The following is a 22,646-nucleotide window of genomic DNA, read 5'->3' on the forward strand; positions in this document are numbered from 1 at the left end:
GGGAACATTTCTTTTCATTCCTCTTGGGTACATATATGGGGGTATATTTGTTGACTCATGGATACTTAAAAATTTTTATTTAGCACTTAAGAAGCTACCGAATGTTTTCCAAATGTGTTGCCCAATTTTATATTATTAACACCAATGGCAGAATTCTAGTTTATGCACATGCTTGCCAGAGCATGCTATTTTGTGTCGCATGAAAAACAGCCAGTTTTGTGAGTGTGAAGCCTTCTTCTTGGAGTCAGACTAAAGAAATAAAGTTTTTTTTTTTTCTTCATTGTCAAGGTATCGGTACAGTCTAGGGATCATCAACCGCTGATTCTGTCTCTAGCGCTCTGAATTTCCCTGTTGCCGTGGAGATTTTTTTCCTGCCTTTGAATTCTTTAACTAGCAGAGAAAGTGAACCCAACCAAGACCCCGAGACTGTATGAAGAAGACATTCTGAAGTAAAAAGACCAAACAAAATGAGGAAGAAGTAATAACTAAAATGAAGGTGTAGTGATAGTTTTATTCATTTATTATTTTAAAATTACATTTTGGTTTTGGTTTTTGGTTTTTTTCAAGACAGAGTTTCTCTCTGTAACTGCCCTGGCTATCCGGAAACTCACTTTGCAGACCAGGTTGGCCTCGAACTTACAGAGATCCTCTTGCCTCTGCTTCCTGAGTGCTAGGATCTAAAAATATCAATACTATGTATTGTGTGTGTATGTGTGTGTATGTGTGTGTGTATGTGTGTGTGTGTATATGTGTGTGTATGTGTGTGTGTGTGTGTGTGTGTGTGTGTGTGTGTGTGTGCACATGGCACAGTGCAGGTGGAGGCCAGACAATGCTTTTGAGAGCAGGTTCCCATTTGAATACCAGACATAGCAGCATGTATGTGTTGGATGTTTGATACAGGCAGATCCTGGATACTGTCTGACCAGTCAGTCTACCTGAAGTGACAAGTTCCAGGTTCAGTGACAGAACTTATTAAAAAGAAAGAAGAGGAAGAAGAGAAGGAGGAAGAAGAAGGAGGAGGAGGGGGAGGAGGAGGAGGAGGAAGAAAGAAAGAGAGAAAGAAAGAGAGAAAGAAAGAAAGGAAGGAAGGAAGGAAGGAAGGAAGAAGAAAAAAGAAAGAAAGAAAGAAAGAAAGAAAGAAAGAAAGAAAGAAAGAAAGAAAGAAAGAAAGAAAGCAAGCTAGACATTAAACCCTGGCACCCACGACTTAGCATACCCCCCTACATCCCCTACATACACAAATCGAAGACACGAGCATGATACAAAGAATCAAGCAATTATTGGAGATATAGCTCAGCATTAAGCGCACTGGCTGCTTCTGTAGAAGACCCAGGTTTGATTCCCAGCACCTACATGGTGGCTCACAACCATTTGTAACTCCAGTTCCAAGAGATCTGACACATGCTTCTTGCCTCCATGGACATCGAGCACATATGTGGTATACATACATACAGGCAAAACACTCATACTCAGAAGATAAAATAATAAAAATAATAATAAAAAACAAAAAACAAAGCGAAGAATCAATGAAATAGAGGAGCTAGTTCAGTGAAAACAAACAAACAAGATTGACAGTTGACAAATCATTAAGCAAAATGAATGAAAGAATAAGAGAAGGCCCAAATCAATAAAATTAGAAATGAAAATGATGATATCAAAGTACATGCCAACAAATCCTGAGGTAGTCCTTAGGGAGATTGTTTTGAAAACTTTAGTGTTCCCCAAACCTGGAAAATCTAAAAGAAATGGATAAACTCCTATGTACATATGAACCACCAGAACTAAATAAAAAGGATATAACAATTTAAACCTAAAACAAGCTGTGAAACTGAAGCAGAAATAAAGTATCTCCCACCAACTATAATCCAGGCCAGATAGAGTCACTGCTGGTCTCTACCAAACCTTTAGAGAAAAGCCAAGGCCAACACTTCCGATGTTCCACAGAACAGCAAGAGAAAGAACATGACCAACCAAACTGGACTCTTTCCATGAGGCAGGAGTTACTTTGCCACCCAAACCAAATAACACAACAAAAATGACAACTACAGTCCAATTTCTCTGCTGAAAATAGATGTGAAACCAAACCAAACCAAACAACCCCCCCCAAACAACAATAACAAAACACCCAGCAAAACACCTGTAAACCAAATTTAAGAACTCACTAAGAAAAACATACAATGTGGTCACTGCTAGGCCTATCCTCTTTTATAAGGAAGCCTAATAAAACTCATTGGGTTTCTCTCTCTCTCCTCCCCTCTCTCTCTCCCTCCCTCCCTCCCTCCCTCCTTCCCTCCCTCCCTCCTCCCCTCTCTCTCTCTCACACACACACATACACAAATACTCTTGCACACAGAAATAACACAATCACCCCAATAGAGGCAGAATTTTTGACCAAGTTCAACATTCTAACATAACAAAAGCTATGAAGTACCTAGGAATAGAAGGGACATATCTCAACATAACAAACAGAGCAAACCTATGACCAAAGTATACTAAATGGGGAAAAACTAAAAACATTTCCTCTAAAATTAGGAACAAGATAGTCCCACTCTTATTAGACATAGAGCCTGAAGTCTTCAGTAGAACAATTGGCAAGAGGGAAAAAATGGGATAAAATTGGAAAGAGAGAGTCAAGTCATTCTTATTTGGAGACAACATGATGTCGTACTTAAAACACCCACAAACTCTAGTAGACAACTCTTGATCTGATGATCACGTGAAGTCAAACAGCAGGATAAAAGAAAAGCATCAGGAAAACAAATAGTTCTTCTACATGCCAGTAATGAAGTTGCCACAAAAAAAGGTGAGGAAATAATTTCCCTCGGGACACGTTAAAACAAAACAAAATAAAGATTAAACCTAACAAAGTAGATAAAAGACCTCTATGATGAAATCGTTGAAACACTGAAGAAAGAAATTGAAAATACTAGAAGTCAGACTTCTTATGCTCAGAAATACCATGAAAGTGACTATATTACTGAAAAGAATCTATAGATTCAAATAATTCTCATAAGATTGCACTAACATTTTTTATAGAACTAGAGAAAAAAAATCCTAATATTCTCACAGAGCACAAATGACCCTGAATAGCTAAAGAAATACTGTGTAGAGAAAGCAGAGCTAGAGATAGAACAATTACACTACAAAGGCCTAGCATGGTATTTGCACAAAAAACAAATGCTGTTATAGCCACCTAACTTTTGACAAACGATTCAAGGACTTATTTTGGAAAAGAAAAGATAGCCTCTTTTTTTTAAATATATATTTTTATTTTATAATTAACTTAATTTCACATATCAGCCACAGATTCCCCCACCCTCCCTCCTCCCACCCTCCAGCCTTCTCACCCCAAATCCACCACCCCCCATTCCCACCCCCTCCAAGGCAAGGTCTCCCCTGGGGAGTCAGCCCAGCCTGGTAGACTCAGCTGAGGCAGGTCCAGTCTCCTCCTCCCTACACCAAGGCTGTGCAAAGTATCCCAGCATAGGCTCCAGGCTCCAAAAAGCCAGCTCATGCACCAAGGACAGGTCCCCGCTCCACTGCCTGGGGGCCTCCCAAACAGTTCAAGCTCATCAACTGTCCCACTTATCCAGAGGGCTTGGTTCAGTTCCATGGGGGCGCCTCAGTCATTGGTTCACAGTTCATACATTTCCACTAGTTTGGCTATTTGTCTCTGTGCTTTTTCCAATCATGATCTCACTATCTCTCGCTCATAAAGTCCCTCCTCTCTTTCGCTGATTAGGCTCCCTGAGCTCCACCTGGGGCTCAGCCATGGATCTCTGCATCTGCTTCCATCAGACATTGGATGAGAGTTCTATCATGACAGGCAGGGTGTTTCTAGAGCAGGTCAGATCAGGCACTCTCTAGACCATTGCCAGTAGTCTACAGTGGAGGTATCTTTATGGATTTCTGGGGACCTCTCTAGCACTCTGCTTTTTCTTATTCCCATGGGGTCTTCATTCATCATGATATCTTCCTCCCCATTCTCCGACTCTGCTCCTGATCCAGCTGGTACCTCCTGCTTCCCTAAGCTCTCTTTCCCCCAACACTTGCCCTTCATTACCCCACTCCCACCACCAGTTTGTTCATGTAGATCTCATCCATTTCTCTATCATTGGGTGATCCCTGTGTCTTTCTCAGGGTCCTCTTTACTAGGTAGCCTCCCTGGAGTTGTGAGTTGCAGTCTGGTTATCCTTTGCTTTACATATAGTATCTACTTATGAGTGAGTACATACCATGTTTGTCTTTCTGAGTCTGGGTTACCTCATTCAGGATGATTTTTCTCTAGTTCCATTTGCCTGCAAACTTCATGATGTCATTGTTTTTCTCTGCTGAGTAGTACTCCACTGTGTATATGAACCACATTTTCTTTATCCATTCTTCAGTTGAAGGGCATCTAGGTTGTTTCCAGGTTCCGGCTATTACAAATAATACTGCTATGAACATAGTTAAGCATGTGTCCTGGTGGTATGATTGAGCATTCCTTGGGTATATGCCCAAGAGTGGTATAGCTGGGTGTTGAGGGAGGTTGTTTCCCAATTTTCTAAGAAAATGCCATATTGATTTCCAAAGTAGCTGTACAAGTTTGCATCCCCACCAACAGTGGAGGAGTGTTCCCCTTGCTCCACATCCTCTCCAACATAAGCTGTCTTCAGTGTTTTTGATCTTAGCCATTATGGTGGGTATGAAGAGAAAGTAGGAAGTAGTCTTGAATGCATTGGCACTGGAAATCATTTCCTAAATATAACACCAATGGCACAGACACTGAGAGAAAGAATTAGTAAATGGGACCTCTTGAAATTGTAGGGCAAAGACAAAATGACAGCCTACAGAATGGGAAAAGATCTTCACCAACCCCACATCTGACATAGGGCTGATATCCAGAATATATAAAGAACTCAAGAAATTAGACATCAATATACCCAACAGTCCAATTGGAAAATGGGCTATAGAGCTAAACAGAGAATTCTCAACAGAGGAAACTCAAATGGCTGAAAGACATTTAAGGAATTGCTCAATATCCTTAATCATCAGGGAAATGCAAATCAAAAAGACTCTAAGATAGCCTCTCCTAATAAATGGTTTGGGAGAAAGGGCATCCACATGTAGAAAAACAAAACTGATCTCTCACTCAGAACAAAAATTAGTTCAAAATGGATCAAAGGCCTTAATGTAAAACCAGAAACTTTGAAACTGCTCCAGGAAGAAACAGGAACACTTCAGGATGAAATGAAAACTGTGACTTCTTTGAGATTCACTCTCCCTGGTCAGAACGGCTAAGTAATTAAGAAAACAGCTGCATACAAGGATGTGGAGAAAGAGGAACCTTTATTCAGCGCTGGAATGTGAACTAGTGTGGCCTCTGTGGAAATCAATATGGAGATTTCTCAAAACTCCTAAAACTAGACCTATCAAGCATATGACCCAGCTGTACCAGTGCTGGATATCTGTCTACAGAAATTTTAGTCAATATATTACAGAGATACCTGCCCATCCATTTTTATTGGCACACTATTTACAACACCAAAGAGATGAAACCAGACTCCATGAAGAAAACATGGTATTTTATTCAGCTGTAAATAAGAAGGAAAGTATGTCGTTTGTAGGAAAGATGCATGGAACTAGAGAGATTTCACCGTTGCATGCTTTCTCTTACATGTAAACTAGGTACACACAAGCATAATATGGAAGCATAGGAAGGGGACCAGGGAAAAGAGAGAAAGATAGAGCAGAGAGACAAGGACCATGAGCAAACTACAATAATACACATGGAAACATGTCACAAAAAAAGATCATTATTTTGTACACTGATGATTTTAATTAAAAATGAATTATTCAAAAAATGAATATTTCTTTTTTAGGAATGATGGTAATAAATAATTCACTATCTATTCATCAAATGAAAAAGAAAGGAAGAAGAATGAGGAGAAAGAAAGAAGGAAGGAAGGAAGGGAAGGAAAAGAGTTAGCTCATCCTGTGTTCCACCTGCTGCCATACAGGAAACAAGTCCTTCTCTGCTGTTCTGGGGCCACTGTTGTCCTTCAGGACATCTGTACTGACAAACAGACTCTGCCACCATCTGACTTCTGACTCCAGGACACAGCAAGCAGACACCTGTCAGCTTTTCTCCAGGGAGCATGGCATCCACGCTGAGTAGATCTGACCCCAGGATGCTTTCTCCACCATCCCACTGTATCCCCAAACAGGTGGGAGGTCTGGAAACTAAGTTACAAAAACTCATTTTACTAATAGCCTATTAGCCGATGAGCTAGTCAAGTTAAATCATTGCAATTTGTGTTTTTCTGCATCCTTTTAGTTGGCACCCAAACCACACACATTTTGGTTTGTTGGTAAACAATGTAGGATGTCTTAATCATTCTGTGACCCCTGGCACAGTTCTTAATCTTCCATGTTATTTTTAGAATTTTTACTTGACAAATTAATATAAATTTTTCCAGTATGTTGCATCTGGTTTACTTATGGACTTAAGTTTTCATTATAGACACCTGCAGAAATTTCATGTGCTTTTAGTTTTTCTCTGTGTCTCCAAGTAAGTGGCCTGAAAACTCATATTTTGGAAGTGAGTATTTCTGGGACTGGGGACTCAGCTCTGTGGCACAGCATAGCTCAGCAAATGAAGAGCTCTGAGTTCCACGTGTAACACCCAACCAGAAGAATGGACAAAGGAAAACCATCAAGAAATTCAAAGTGAGTATTTCTCATTATTCCTTCCATGATTTTGAATGTCTGCTTATACTGGAGTAGTACTATCACTCCTTAACCTTTAAATGTTCATCAGCTCTGAAATGGTTATGAATTCATAACTGAGGACTGGTGCTCAATTCACTTGGTTAGCAACATGCTAGGCTGTTTTTAAATCTATGCATTTTAAAATTCATTTTATCTTTAATTAATGAAAGTTAAAACAAAAATTGGGACAAGGTTGAAAATCAGATTGTTTTTATTATAGTTCTTAATGGATATTACTGAAAAGAAATTTAAGTTATGTTGTCTCAACACTGTACATGTAAGCCCCAGAAAATAACATAAGTCTGCAGTTCAATGAATTATGATGCATTTTATTAAATAAAATACCATTCTATGTCTTTTTAAAAATCGTCATGTACAACCTTATGCCATTTTCCTCAATATTTTAGAAGACAAATTGCTAAGCAGTGTCCGTAGCCTAATTTTACTTGTATGCCAATGGTTTTATACATATACATATACATATACATATACATATACATATACATATACATATACATATACATATACACACATATATATGGTATCTTAAATCAAATGGCCCCTAAAGGCTTGCATATTTGAATACCCCCTATTTGGTGGAACTCCTTGTGAAGGATTGGGCAGCATGGCATCGGAGGAGGCATGTCACTAGAGGTGGACTTGGAGGTTTCAAAAGCTCATGCCATTCCTAATGAGTTCTCTCTCTCTGCCTTGTCCTTGTGAACTACATGTGAGCTCTCAGCTACTGCTCCAGCCTCATGCTTCCCTGTCCAGTGTCATGCCCTCCTCCGTGATGGTCACGAACTCACCCTCTGAAACTGTAACTCCCAAATGAACTCTTCTCTAAGTTACCTTGGTGATGGTGTCTCATCACAGCAATAGAAAAGTAACTTAAACAGTAGCATTTCTCATACAAAAGGCCCTCTTCCACTTCAAGCTATACTCTGACTTCCGTGAGTGGGCACACACACACACACACACACACACACACACACACACACACACACACACACTAGCCCCAGATACATGGAATAACTGTTTTTAAAGAAGCAATATCCCTGGGGCATATTTCACTTAACATTCTGCTCTTTAATTTTACTGTAATGGCATTTCTTCGTAGTAAATCCAGCTTCAACTAAAATCTCAAGTTTCAGAGCACTGATATGCATTTAAATTTTGATGCCTCCACTGGGTTCATGTGTTTCTTCAGCCGCTTTTGCTACTGATTGTCAATGGGTGGATTTGGAGCTCTGGTGGAATGGGATGATGTCTTTTCTCAGAAGGAAGACGTGACTGCACCAGTGCCATTGCAGAAGAAAGCGATATTCCTCAGTGTCTCCGTGAAGCTAAAATCATTAGGTAACCGTTGCTTCAATCCTTGTTACTGCCTGCTACCCAAAATGTATAGATTAGTTTTGACTGATTCTAGCCAATATCTTTATTTCTTCCCACACCTAAGGCCACGCTCTCTTCTCTAGCCATGCAAGCCTATCCGATGCATCTTCTAAGCAAAGCTCTCTATTTCTTTTGATCAACACTCGCCTGCAAAGCTGGCTGGGGGCCCCATCTCTCCACAGACCATTTACACAGCAAGTGGAACTTGACCTATTGGGCTGCCTTGGTTATTTCTCCTCCACCGTATTCAACTCTGACCTTCTAGCCCGTGTGTCCTAAAGGCACACGGACAACTTCACATCAAAACAATAGCGTTTTGAGGCTAGAGACAGCTCAGTCAGGAAGCATGAGGATCTGAGTTGAACGCCCCCCCCCCCCAAACCCATGTTAAAAAGTTAGACATAATGGCGTGTGCTTGTAATCACAGCTCTGAGGAGGCAGAAGTCCTAAGATGGGTCCTAAGATGCCTGCCACAGCTAGCTCAGCCTTCTCTACCCTACTCATCAGGATGCAGGTTAGTGAAAGACATTGTCTCAAAAAGGAAAAAAAGAAAGAAAGAAAGAAAGAAAGAAAGAAAGAAAGAAAGAAAGAAAGAAAGAAAGAAAGAAAGAAAGGAAAGAAAGAAAGAAAGGAAAGAAAGAAAGAAAGAAAGAAAGAAAGAAAGAAAGAAAGAAAGAAAGAAAGAAAGAAAGAAAGAAAGAAAGAAAGAAAGAAAGAAAAAAGAAAATGTGGATGGTGCCTGAGTAACAACATCCAAGGTTGCCATCTGGCTTCCACAGGCAGGTTCACACATGGAAATACATTGCACACACACACACAAACACACACACACACACACACACACACACACACACACACACACACACGCACACACATGCATATACATGCCCATGCACACAAATAGTATTTAGGGCTGCCTGGGTTTACAGAATTTTCTGGTTATAAAACATGCTAAAGAATTCAGGATTTTATCTTATGTCACACTTCTGGTAAGCACAAGCAGGCAAAAAGACCATGCCTAGGAAAAGTCGGGCTTTGGAAACGTTGCTTAGCTAACTCATCTCGAAGCATGTGTGTTTTCACTTTGGCTGCATGAAACCCAGCAAATAAAATCTAGCCCTAGTTACTTGGGCCTGGCTAGTTTATTTGGCTTCTGTGTAGTTCTGCTAAACCCAGCATTCCATTATTAGCCGGTCTCCTCAGTCCTTCCATGGCTACAGACCTACACAAAGCTGTACCAGTGGGAGAGTGGGCACAGTAGAATTGCCAGAGTCAGCACTGGAAGGCGCTTGAGAGCCCATGAGGCTACTCCCTTGACCCTTTCCACTGTCTTCTGGCTTGCCCTGAATGCTGGTTCCAATACGACCGGGTGGTTACTTAGCATCTTCAAATCTGCAACCACTGTGTAAAACCGCTCATCATTTTCTTCAGTTTTGCTCTCATACGTTCCAGGAGATCTGGAGAAGTAAGATACGTGGATAAATGGCTAACGATGTGTAATAATATTGTGAGACTAGCATAAATGAGGGTTAGGTATTTTGAAGACAAGCAAAACAAACCAACAAGCCCCCCTCCTCCCCCAAATCCCAACTTACTCTTTGAAAAGATAGAAACAGGTACCAAGTCTGAACCTGAAAGATAGACGAAGAAGAAGAGGAAGGTGTTTTATATGGGGACAGTTTACAGAGACAGAAAAAGAGGTTCCTCTGAGGAACCAGTTACTTTTGAGGGTAATCGTGACTGAAGTGGGAGATTTGAATAGAGAAGGGGTGAGTAGTGTTGATAAGTAAAGGTCGGGCAGAGACAGGGTTAGTGCATCCAGTTGCTACACTTAGGGCAAGGATAGAGCCCAGAGCCACACCGTGCCATTGAGACATCACCATCTGTCAGTGGGGTTGTTCCCCTGGGCCTCCCCTTGTGGAGGGGAGGGATTCTGGAACTGAGAGATCTAAGCAGGGAATAGAGAGTCCCGCCAGGAGCCAGGGTGATGATTGGGAAAGCATACACCAAGTGACCAGCCATGCCAACTCAAGTGAAAGGAGGAAAGAAGGGACTTCCCAGCATGTAGGATGTGCCAGGCAGGTTGGAGGGCAAAGTTAAGAGTGTCTCAGCGCCAAGACCATTACAGTTGTTAGAGAAGGCAAAGTTCTCAGCGAAACCAGTAGGAAAAGGGAAAATACCAAGTTCAGTTTTTGCCGTATCTTACTTTATTTGAGGAGAGGCAGAGCATATTTTAGCAGGCACTTGGAAATGTAATTGTCTAATAAACACAATTTCAACTTTCATTTAGAGAGAAGTAAATCCCATTTCATTTACTCAGAGTCCTTCCCACCTGGGAGGAACGTGCATGAGTCACTCTGGGAAAAGCCCCAAAGAAACCCTGTGGATTCCTTTTCTGTGAAGCCACTTGCGTTTGGGGTGATTTAAAACGTCCAAGCATGACGCTATTGTCTTCGCTTAGTGCCAGGTAGGAGGAAGAGGGCAAGTCCGGCGCCTTCTAGCTTGAGATTTACAGACTCTTGGCTTTTTATCTACAGTGCAGTTGGGGCGTCTGGCTCCTGCAATCACTGTGGTAGCATTAGGGTCCCAAGGGACAGCTTCCAGACTCCCTCCCTCCCCCAAGGCAATATCTCTCAACGCCTGCCTGCAGAGGGAACCAGCCCCTTCACACACGGATGATGCCACTGACAACCTACGCTCTTCTAGACTTTGTTAAAAGCCAAGCTGAGATGCTCAGTTTCGGGTGCTTCTTTTAAAAAGTATGTGGAGAAGGGCACTGAGTGGGACACCCCGTCCAGTTGCCGTCCAGTTTGGACAACAATGCATCTGTCAGCCAGTGAATGATAAGGGCTGTGAGGACTGAAAGGAAGGCGCACATCTGTTGCGTCTACCCACCAGCCCGGCTTGCGTACCTCCCACAGCGTTTGGGCTGAGCGCCAGACACCCACAGCAGCTTTAGATGGGTCTTAAGGTGCCATGGCAGCCACCAGGTCCCAAGTGCCCTGTGCATCTCCTGATGCCCACAGAACGTCTTTCAGGAGAAAGGGTGGAGTTCAGGGGAACTGACGACCTTTCTAGGCTGTAAAACCCTGCCTGGAGGTCACCCAGGGGGATTATCGCTCAGGAATCCTGCTGTGGGCTATTTCTGGCTCTGGTCCTACTCTCCTCTCTAGCATCAGGCACTCCTCTTTGATGGTCCTGTCGCTCAATTTCCCCTTTTCATTAATACTGCCTTGGCCTCTGGGACATAAGCCAGGACCTTGTAGCAAACTTTTTTAACAACCCTTCTCCCCCGGGCCACATTTTGAACAATCCATTTTAAAGAAAGAAATCTTGTTATTTGCTTTCATCAAGTATATGTACACATGGAGAACACACACACACACACACACACACACACACACACACACACACATATACATATAGACACATATATATTTTCTAGTTATTTCAAAATTCATGTATTGACTCCTAATTAAGCTGTAGACGTTCCTTTGTAATATAATTTGTAAACAAAACACATAGTTAAATTAACTACAGGCAGTTCATGTAGTGACAGTTTACAGATTACCTGATCCTTTAAATACGGCCTCTCAATTTCCTGATTCCTTTTTATTTTGTTTAACTGCACCAGGTACAATTCAGTTCTCTGGAGCCCAAGTCAGCCTCAAAGGTCCTCTGTTGCTGGGGTGGCGGTAACTTGGATACAGCGAAGCAGAGCTCCCAAGATCTCTGAAAATCAAGCTAGAGACAGATGTGGCAGGAACAACCTCCTGGGTTCTGGATTTGCCGTTCAGTGCTCAGTACATGTTTCATTTATTCATGACCCAAAGCTGCAGCTCAGTCACAAATTTCTTTTTACTGTGTGTGCTTAGGTGGTGGTGGTGGTGGTGGTGGTGGTGGTGGTGGTGGTGGTGGTGGTGGTGTGTGTATGTGTGTGTGGTGTATGTACCTTGTGGTGTGGGTGTGTGCGTTCATACGTGCATATGCACATGCATGTGGTGGCCCAAGTTCAACACTAATTGTCTTTTCTCAATCTCTCTCCAGCTATATATTTTAAAGGCTACCTCTCTCACTGAATCTGAAGTTCACTGATTTAGCTAAGCAGGGTGGCCAACGAATTTCAGGGGTCCACCCACCCATCCCTCCTTCTATGGGGTTGCTGGAGCACATCACTATCCTAGTCTTTTTGACTGAGTTCTGGAGATATGAACCAGGATGTTCTGCCTGTGGGACAGACATTTGAGGAGTTAGCTGTCCCCCCAGGCCCCTATCATAAAATTTTTTGAAAGGAAAAACTCCCCCTTTCATCTTCCATCTCTGCTCAGTCTGGACACTGGGCACTGTGTGAGCACACAGCCAGTGTTGACTTATTGCTACTTCTGAACAAGTTAATTGCTCTAAAACCTCAAGGAGAAAGTGAGATAGATCAAGAGCAGCAAAGATCTATTTAATGTTACAAAAGGTAAAAGAAGCTTCATTACCTTCTAAAGTCTACGTGAGGCTAGAGTAAGAGTTAACTGAGACATATCCATGAATAATGATGGGGGGGACTTCGATTCTATGGGCACCTGGAAAATGCTCACAAGTGAGAGCATGTGAGGTAACGTCTAAGAGAAGCACAATAGATGATGGCTTGAGGGGAAAATTCTGGAAAAGGAAGATGACTTCCAGCTTGATCTCACAGTTCTGTTATTATAAATAGGCCGCAGAATAAAATGTCCTGAGTTCAGACTAGTTAGAAATTAGAGAATTGCCAGCGAGGGCTAAACAAATGTCACAAAATTGTCCGTCAGATTGGTGAGATTTCTGGCAGGTTTGGTGAGGAAAATATAACCATGAAGGTATTGGTGAAATTATTAAGTTAAAAGGGAGGTTTATTTAGTGGCGTAACTTACAAATAAAGGGATAGGTAGGTTGCAGGGTCTGGGAAAGACGGAGCACAGTATGGCGGTGTTCTCTGGAGAACTCTGCTTGGTCAACCTCCAGCGTCCAGCGTCCAGGAAACAAGAGAGACGGCGCATCTGGATCTCAGGTATTCAAGATCCTCTCTTGGCCCCGCCTTGTAGGCGTGACAGTTAGCGAAGCCTCAATGGGGGTTGGAACTTCCAGATCAAGGTTGGAATGGCTACCCACTACATGAAGGAGACATGTATCAGAAGAGGCCTCATATGTAGATGAACCCTGTTGACTTTATGTTATGTGAAATAAGCCAGCCAGCAAAAGATGAGCATCGAGTGAGCGCTCTTACGTGCAGACTCTAAAGAAAGCAGACTTCTGGCTGCCAAGACCAGACTGGGGATTACCAGGAACGGAAGGAGGGGCTGGAGAAAGCAGAGGTGATGGTTCAAGGTACAAAGCTCAGACACAATTATGAAAACGAAGAAGAGGGAGCAAGAAAAGATGTTCTGTCGGAATCGTTTTTGGAGTGGAGATAGTAAACCTATCAAATTTCTTTGGATACCATTACTCTACCAGTTGAGAATGAGACCACTACCACAAACTTTAATTAAATACTGGCTAGGAAGGTGGACTCTGGCCAGATCCATGCCTGGGTTCTCAGGTAATGGTCATGAGACTTAAAAAGGACAAAACCACAGAGCCACCATATTTTCCATCAGGTCCGATCCCGGGCAGGCATAGATCCTGATGGACTTCCTGCCTTTGTATCTCTAGTCTACATCCAATCAGGGGCAAGCGTACATCCTAACATAGTTCCTGCCCACATACCTCCTGCCCACATGTGATCAAGCACATTTGGTGTAATTGGCTCAAACAAACGTATTTAGGGGAGTGAAAACTTGGAGTGCTAGATTCCTGGGAGATGGGAAAGGACAAGAGCAGGGAGGGAGACTCAAAAAAGGCGGCAGAGGAAGCAGAAGGACCCATTTCCATACACTCTGCAGGCTTACACAGGGCTCTTCCAGCCTTCATCCCTGATGCTGCTGACTTAACTGCAGAATATTTGGGTTCGGAAAGCCTGACCCAGTGAGAGGCTTCAAAGCTCCAAATTGAGGTAGAGGTCTAGAGGGGGGCTTGTGGCAGCACCCCGATCCCTGCTCACAACATCATGCCCTCTGCAGCTGTGCCTATGTTCCAATTCTATCTTTTCTTTAGCATGAATAAGATGAAGGGTGAGAATAGTTCTACATCCCTACATCTGTCTTTCTGAATCCAGGGATGTATGTAGAATGTTTAATAGAGCATCCAGAGGAAATGTCTTAAAGGACCATTCTGTCCACAGCTCCCCCAATCCTGCTTTGATTCCTATCCCTCATTTTCCCAGTGGCCATCGTGGGGAACTTGATGCGGTCTTTTATCGCATTTTGTTATGGTTGTTGTTTTCCATACTGATTCTACCACTCCTTACCAAACAAGATGTACTTTTGTGACTATTCATTTCCTATCGAAGTCCTTCCTTCATGTTGAGAGAGCCAAAGCTACGTTTTAAGTTTTAATTATAGGCCTGGAGAGATGGCTCACTGGTTAAGAACATTGACTGCTCTTCCAGAGGACCCCGGTTTCATTCCCAACACCCACATGGCTCACAACTGTCTGTTATTCCAGTTCTGATGGACCCGACACCCATGACAAAATACCAATGCACATAAAATAAAAAGTTTTAATTACTGTGCCTAGGAGATCCATGAAATAGAAATGCCTCTAACCTGTAAGCCCCTTGCCCAAGGACAGATAGTCCCTGAAGTGCTGGAGGCTTGGTTATGGCAGATAACAAGCCACACCTTCTCACTCCTCTATACAAGTTTGTTTGACCCATCTACACCTGAGGTGCTTGGTCACATGTGGGTGGGAGGTATGCGGGCAGGTACTATGTAAAGACGTAGGCTTGCCCCTGATGAGACCTCCTGGGAAATCCTTAAGCCCCTGCAAAATGCCATTTTCTGGGAAACCAGAGATGGACCTGGCTAGAGAGTCCATCAGCCTGGCCAGTATTTAACTAAGGCTTGCTTCGAATTTGACGGTAATAGATTTATTCTCAAAGGAACTGAGACATGAGTTCAAGTTCTCGGAACTTTGATTCCCTTGGGTGCATTTTCTGGGGGAATTCTCATTTGACTTGACCCCTCTCATTCTCCATCCTGCCAAAGCAGGCAGATGACAAAGAGAGATCGGGTTATTGTGAAATGGACGCTCCTTTCCTTGGCCATGGATGTCAACTCTCTTGTTTAGGCAAAGCTCAGAACAAATATTTACTGCTTGGGTATAAAAGGCTGGTTGGCAGAGCACGCTCAGAATGTTAAAAACCATGAAGTGCCAAGTGGACAAGGAGACCACCTTGAAGTGGGGGTGGGGAAGGGAAAGTGGGAGGAGAGGGGCAAAGACAATGAAAAGCACCGGTGAAGATTCTGTGGTGATCAGGAAGAATGCGCTTCGGGTAAATTGGAAGGACTCTGTCGAGTTACAGGAAAGGATGGGAGATGGAAGCAGGGTACTGCAAATCTGGGCGCGGGATGAAGGTAGACAGGGCTGTGGTGGTGCATACCAGTAAAATCGTCTCTTTATGTGAGGGAAGAATTGCTCCCCAAGTATGCAGTCTGAGTAACCGTCCTCTCAGGGAGCACACATTCAGTGAATGTGTGTGGAAGTAAACCTTGAACCTCAGTGAGAGGAAGTGGAGGAAAGCAGAGCCTGTGCTGAGGTAGTTAGCTCAGGGTAACACACAGGCAAAGAACCACTGAGGCCCCGTGATAAAAGTTATTGACATTCTGTGCACTCTTAAGTAGTAGATAGTTAACTGTGTGAATGGAAGAGGAAAAGCCAGTTAAATAAATACAAAGGTTTCCAAGAATTCTTTGAAAGTGTATCCAAATAATATCTAAAAAGTTCTTAGAAGACCCCAAAGCATGTTCTCTTTCCAACTCACCATGCTCTGTGGAATGGAGGACCATGTCTGCTTTGCATGAAGTGATGGCATTTTCCTAGTTTAAGTCTATAAAGAGATTCAGATGACCACAATCTATAAGTTTTCAAAACGACCAGAATATAAAAGGAGGAAGCCCCAAGCAAATTTGTGAGTGACAGTTTGAACACCTAATTTTTACCACATGTTAAGTGCATCTCTGCTCCAAGGAGCTCAAAAAAAAATAATAAAACAGAGGAATACCATTTAAAATTGCTGTTTTAGAGCAGGAGGTGTAGAGTTCCGAGGCGGAGTGATGCCTAGTGTGTGCATGGCCCTGGGTTTGAGAACCTGCACCACACACACATACACAAAATCAATTTGTAAATAGTTATTTTACTGTGTTTCTAGTTAAACAATTTCTTTTCTGTTAAGATGGATATTTCGGTTGTTGAACACTGAAGTTTTATAAAATGGGGAAAGAACTCTAAAAGCAGTTTCTACACTTTCCTAAATTATCTACACTACTTATGTCAAATTAAAAATTCCATACCTGTTTTTTTGTTTGAGTCTGGGAACTCAGGCCAAACTGTCAATCTGTGTGTTCCTGTCAGAATATCTATCTACCTCACAGATCAGTGAGTGGCTCAGTGTGTTGAAATACCTGGCTTTCATGGAGCAACCTGGATTTGCTTTTTGTTTGTTTGTTTGGTTTGTTGTTGTTGTTTAATTTGGTAAGTGCAAGCATACAGGTGTGCCTGTTTTCTCTTGTTAGGGGAAACATGACCAGTCTGTGTGGGTGACAGGATCACACCACAGCTTGTCGGCACTTTACAACAATCTGAAAACGATAAGGGCTCTCCAGGCCAGACCCTCCCTGGTACTTGTAGAAAGGTCTGTGTCAGATGGGGTGGGTGACAGAGATTGCTGTGAGGGGCCAGTGGGATGGACATTGTCTGTCGTTGCAAGAGCCCATTTGCGGAGGCAGGACTAGTAAGTGTTGTGTGTGTGACCCTGGTGGGGCGGACGATGGGACTTTCTAACAGTCCTCCCTATCTTTGGGTAAAAGGGGTATCAGCTACTAAAGACCCTTAGGTGGCTTTAAGAAGAAAAGGGCTCAGTGTGGCCTTTACAGCATCCTTGGAATAAAAAGCCATTTCAAAACCCCCAGTGAAAAGAACTTTGAGGAATGTGGTATCTACCTCCCTACCTGAGTTGGGTCTCCCACAATCCTTGATACACACTGTCTTCAAGAACATTGAACACAGAGGAAGACCCTGCTTAACTGGAATACCTTCAACTTGATTAACACTTTTTTCCTTCTTTCTTTCTTTTTTTTTTGTTATTTTATTTTTTCAAGGCAGGATTTCTGTTATTTATTAAGCAGCAGCTCTGTTTACCCTATGAGAGAAGCCAACAAAACCCACTATAAGAGTTTATTAAGGGAAAGGAATAGAAAGGGTGTGCATAGGCCTACGGAATGACCATGCAGGAAGAGAGGGAAGGAATAGGTGGAACCTGCTTTTATATTAGAGTGCTGGGATTAAAGGCGTGGGGCATCACCGCCTGGCTGATGACACAAACATTTAAAACCTGAGGACATTCTAGGTAAAAACATGACAGGAAACTTCTGTAAAGTCACCCTTGGTCCAGTTATTCAGATAAATAATCTCATTCTCACTTTGAAGTCTTGTGAATTTTCAGCACATTAGAGACTGCATGTGAGAAACAAAACTCAGAAAAATTAAATAATGCAACCAAGAAGCAAAACTTGGTATGTCATCCATGGATGTATTTTTAAAAAATGTTACTGCATAAAAGATAATATTTAGTGTTTTATGTTTAGCTAAAAATGAAATAACCATAGTAAATTTCCCTTTATTAATATATATCTTTAATACTGTGTCTTCTTTTTAAGGAATAAATACAAATTATGCAAGAAAACTAGCAATATTCATTGAGAGATTCATTTTATTTTATTTAAACATATAATTGTGGAGGGACTAGAATATGGAGTCTGTTTTTATTTTCTCTTGTGATTAGTTATAATTCCTATCAATTATTGAAAGCAATTACGAGTTCAATAAAAAATCAATTATGAAATTATAATTAATTTCAATTTTTTATTCATTAATTTTGCTCCTGAATAACTTTGAGTCTCTGCAAAGGTCACAGAAACATTTAGAACTTGATTACTGTCACCATGAGGGGTATTTAAATGACAGATTTGAGTAAATAACAAGTGAGAAGAAGGAAGAAGAGGAAGGGGAGGAAGAGGAGGAGGAAGATGAGAAGAAGGAGGAAAAGGAGGAGGAAGGGAGCAGGCCATATTTTAGTGACAGCATCAACATTGGTATAACTTTAGCGCAAGGACTGCTTTATGATTAAACTTAGTGACTGTTGCTGTAACCATCAGTGACCCGATGCATGTATGGCTACAGAGTTACTCAGAGGCCAGAGATAACCAATCTCCATTCTATGTGGCTTGCTTCAGTCTCCTACCCTAACCCTAGTTAAGAGGATAAATTATTTTTAGTGCAGTGAGACTCCAAATGTGAATCTTTCCTGAAGCTGAGGATAATATTAATAACAACAAAATAATTTGTAGTAAGCCAGGCATGGTGGCACACGCCTTTAATCCCAGCATTTGGGAGGCAGAGGCAAGCAGATCTATGTGAGTCTGAGGCCAGTCTGTTTTATATAATGAACTCCAGGACAGCCAGGGTTACATGGAGAGATTGGGTCTCAAAAATAAACAAACAAAAAATAGTTCATAGTTATCAAGTACTTTTGCTTTCCATGATGTGCTAGCCATTCCCACGCACTCACTCATTTAATCTCTGCAACTTGATACTGTCTGCATTTGTTCCGTATTTCAGGTAGGACACCCCACCCCCAATCCTAATCTTTCCAAAATTAGGAGGCACCTTACAAATGATGACATGTCATCAAACTATGCCTTTTAGTTGCACATAAATCTGTGGTGTATTTTATGAAGACTGTCTCAGAATTGAAGAGACACAGTGTCTCCTTAAGTTTATAGTTTCAAACCAAGATTAGAGAGGTTGGGAAGTACTGGAGAGATCTAGTTTGTGTGGATGTACAGTACAAACTGAAAGCAATTCCTGCCTGCCAAACTGTTGGTCTCCATAAATCTACGAGTCCCTTCTGACTTCATTGTAAGTCCCCAGTCAGTAATTAAATTCATAAATCTGTATTTAAATCACCTTTGAGTTACGTGGGAATTAATAGCTCTAAAAATCTAATGAAAGGCCAATTAAAGCTACTTGGTTTCAAGGGGAAAAAAAGATGGTGGAGGCTCAAACAAGGGCTCTTGATTTTAAGTCTGCTTTCCTTCCTTCCTTCCTTCCTTCCTTCCTTCCTTCCTTCCTTCCTTCCTTCCTTCCTTCCTTCCTTCCTCCCTCTCTCTGCTCTCTCTTTCTTTCTTTTTTTCATTCTAAATCAGTTCAAATTTTTAATTTGAAGAATACAACTTTTAGACTGGATAACATTTGCTAATCAGGAAGAAAGACATTTATTTAATCAAGCTTCAGATGCTAATTTGTCTTTTAGATTTACCAAATAACCAAACCTAGAAGAGTATAGGCATTTTTTTGTTTTTTGTTTTTTTTTTTTGTTGTTGTTGTTTTGTTTTGTTTTAGTTTGTTTCTCATGTTTTCTTCTTTTAGGTCTAAATTTAAGCTGATCAGAAAGAATATTCAGTGGTTCTGAGTTAAATTTAGATGAATAGTATTGAAAACATGGACACTATTGTGAAGGGATGCAATGGCTTACGAGTCTCCTTTTGTTAAACCCCTTACTGTGTGTCAGGTAAGGTATAAAGTGGTGTGAACAACAAATAAATGCAGCGTATTCATGTTTAATAGTCCTGGAACTTAAAGCAGGAGACTTAAGAAAGTTGACCTTTTTCTCACTTGTTCACGATAAAGCCATTTCCAAAGACTCTGTATACATGATGCCCCTGCCACTGAGTACATAAATCAGCCTTGCTATTTAGATTTAGACCACCTTTTTACTGCTGAGAAATGTTGGGCATCTTGATAAAAGGAATCTAATGGGAAACTGTGTTCACCCATTCCGGGATCTTCATTTGAGAAGCCATCAAGTCCTTTTCTTGAAAAACGAATGTATTATTTTGGAGCCCACAGTTTCGCCGCTGGTACTCAGTTCTTCGTCACCCGGCGGGCATCGGGCACTGAGCTGGACGCTGATATCCACAAGTGACTGGAGTGGAGGTCCTGACCTCCCGGGGCTCACAGTGCAGGGGAGTCGTGCAGGCTGATCACACAGCACAGAGCTGCATGAAGCCACGGGCGTGTAAGAAAATGCTGAGGGAGAAGCCGAGTCCATCAGTTACACACAGACGTGAGTGCGGATAACGATCGCTATTCTCCACTGCCTAGCCTTCAGTAACTTTGTCTAAAACTCACTTGTTTTACCTGAACTTCCAAAGCTACAAAACTTTCTAAATGTTTAAAGATCCCTGAAACCACATGCCTCGGCTTCCAGTCATCACACCAGGGATCCCTGTTTTCTTTCTTCACCTCCGTGGTCCCTTCATTCCTTCCTTCTCTCTCTCTCTCCCTCCCCTCCTTTTATTTTAAAATTGGTATTTTAAATTTAGTATTAATATTGAAAATATTTTAAATTTAGTATTTAATTTTTTTTTTGAGACAGGGTTTCTCTGTGTAGCTTTGGAGCATGTCCTGGATCTCACTCTGTAGACCAGGCTGGCCTCAAACTCACGGAGATCAGCCTGGCTCTGCCTCCCTAGTGCTGGGATTAAAGGCATGCATCACTGCCACCTGGCTAGTATTTAAATTTTTAAATTAATATTTTTTAGATTATTATTGTATTCATTGTTCACTCCTGAGATTAAAAAAAGGTGATGTGTCTTAAGGAACCATTTTCATTTCTGCATGCTGCTGCTTTGAGTAGACCTAGCAAAATACGTGCAGTGGTACTCAATTATGAGGACACTCAAGCATGTCTTCTTTTGCTAACCAATATACTTAGGGCCAATTCTTAAAGACGGAAATGCAGAATTAAAAGATATCTCCAACTGGAGACTGTAATAGATGTTGCCAAGCAACCGGATTCTGCGCTAGTTTGATTACTGAAGGATGCCTTGTGACTGGAAAACGCCAGACAACGACAATATGAAAATGATTTCTGCAGTGACACTTTAAAGTTTCATAGTTTGTTTCCATTGCAGAAATGATCAAAGGTTATCTGATGAAGGCAAAGGTAGAGAGAAATCCAGAGAGAAAGGAAAAGGCCATGGTAATGGTTTAATCTTGAAGACACAATCTAAGGAAACCTCACTTACCCTCCACCCTTATCTTCTCTCCTCTTTCTGTCATTTTAGCCAGTGATGATCAGAGCACATCCATCTTTAAAATATAATTGCTAAGCCCTGCAGAATGCAGGAGATCGTTTGATGTGCTTTTACGACCTGGGGTTAGAGACAGCCACACAACTCAGCCTTTTGCGGTGGAAACCGCAAGCTTCTAAGGACACTCTGGCTGGCATCGCTGCACGCAGGGGCCATAATAAGCTCTATCCTTTGGGGGCCTCGAGGACTTCCCATGTCTCGCTGCATCATGTGACTTTGGCAGTAAACTTAGAGGTACGACAGAGAATCTCGTTTCTAACAACAGAACCTCTAACTGCTGCAGGGTCCCTTCTCTTCCTACTTACCACTGTCTTTAGTTAAGCATCCCTGCCTTGACACCCATGTGGATAGGGTACGCTTCCCTGGGAGGACCATTCATCATAGACCAAGCGGTCCAATGAAGAACATTGCTTACATTAAAACATCAGGTAGAGCGGCAGTATAGCTTGGTTTGCATGAGGTGCTGGGTTCAGTCAATCCTCAGCATGCAGGGTAGCAGGAGGATGGCAGTAAAACATGTCAATTGGCTATTTGGCTGGGAAAAAAAAAGAGACTCAGTGTGCAGAAGTCACGAGAATCTACCTGTTTATTTTGTGGTACTATCATTTAGGTGAGCAAATCTCTGAGTTAAGATGCTTTTGTAGCGGTGCAAGGGGTGAGGTGGTGGTGGGAGGCTGAGATGTTGTGTTATATACTGGCTGGGGGAAACACTGTAGTGGTATTGTGTTCCCCAAAATATTGTGCACCCTAATAAACTTATCTGGGGCCAGAGAATAGAACAGCCACAATATTAAACATAGGGGTTAGGCAGTGGTAGCACATGCCTTTAATCCCAGAAAGTGAGCCTTTAATCCCAGGGAGTGATGGCAGAAAGCAGAAAGGTATATAAGGCATGAAGACCAGAAACTAGAAGCTTTTAGCTGGTTAAGCTTTCAGGCTTTGAAGCAGCAGTTCAGCTGAGATCATTTTGGATGAGGACTGAGAGGCTTCCAGTCTGAGGAAACAGGATCAACTGAGAAATTGTCGAGGTGAGGTGGCTGTGGCTTGTTCTGCTTCTCTGATCATCCATCATTCACCCCAATACCTAGCTCAGGTTTGATTTTATTAATAAGACCTTTTAAGATTCCTGCTATAAAAAACACTGCCTGGTACTTGCATGAGTTGCCTTGAAGCAGTCAGAAGAAGTGAGTTTGGATGACTATTCTAAGTTTGGTTACTTTGGCT

At 42.0% G+C, this 22,646-nt stretch overlaps 2 long non-coding RNA genes across 2 annotated transcripts; one reads left to right on the forward strand and one right to left on the reverse strand.

The window, feature by feature from the left end:
* Positions 1-296: 296 nt before the first annotated feature.
* On the forward strand, positions 297-7,116 carry LOC143268961 (uncharacterized). Its single transcript, XR_013045212.1, has 2 exons — positions 297-496; positions 5,862-7,116. It is a non-coding gene; the product is annotated as an uncharacterized LOC143268961 (long non-coding RNA).
* Positions 7,117-9,268: 2,152 nt separating this feature from the next.
* Positions 9,269-11,939, reverse strand: LOC143268962 (uncharacterized). The gene is made up of 3 exons (XR_013045213.1): positions 11,717-11,939; positions 9,741-9,776; positions 9,269-9,602 (listed from the first exon to the last, which is right to left on the reverse strand). It is a non-coding gene; the product is annotated as an uncharacterized LOC143268962 (long non-coding RNA).
* Between the last annotated feature and the right edge of the window lie 10,707 nt (positions 11,940-22,646).

This window comes from Peromyscus maniculatus, chromosome 16 (assembly GCF_049852395.1).
Source record: "Peromyscus maniculatus bairdii isolate BWxNUB_F1_BW_parent chromosome 16, HU_Pman_BW_mat_3.1, whole genome shotgun sequence".
In the NCBI taxonomy this organism is placed as follows: Eukaryota; Metazoa; Chordata; class Mammalia; order Rodentia; family Cricetidae; genus Peromyscus; species Peromyscus maniculatus.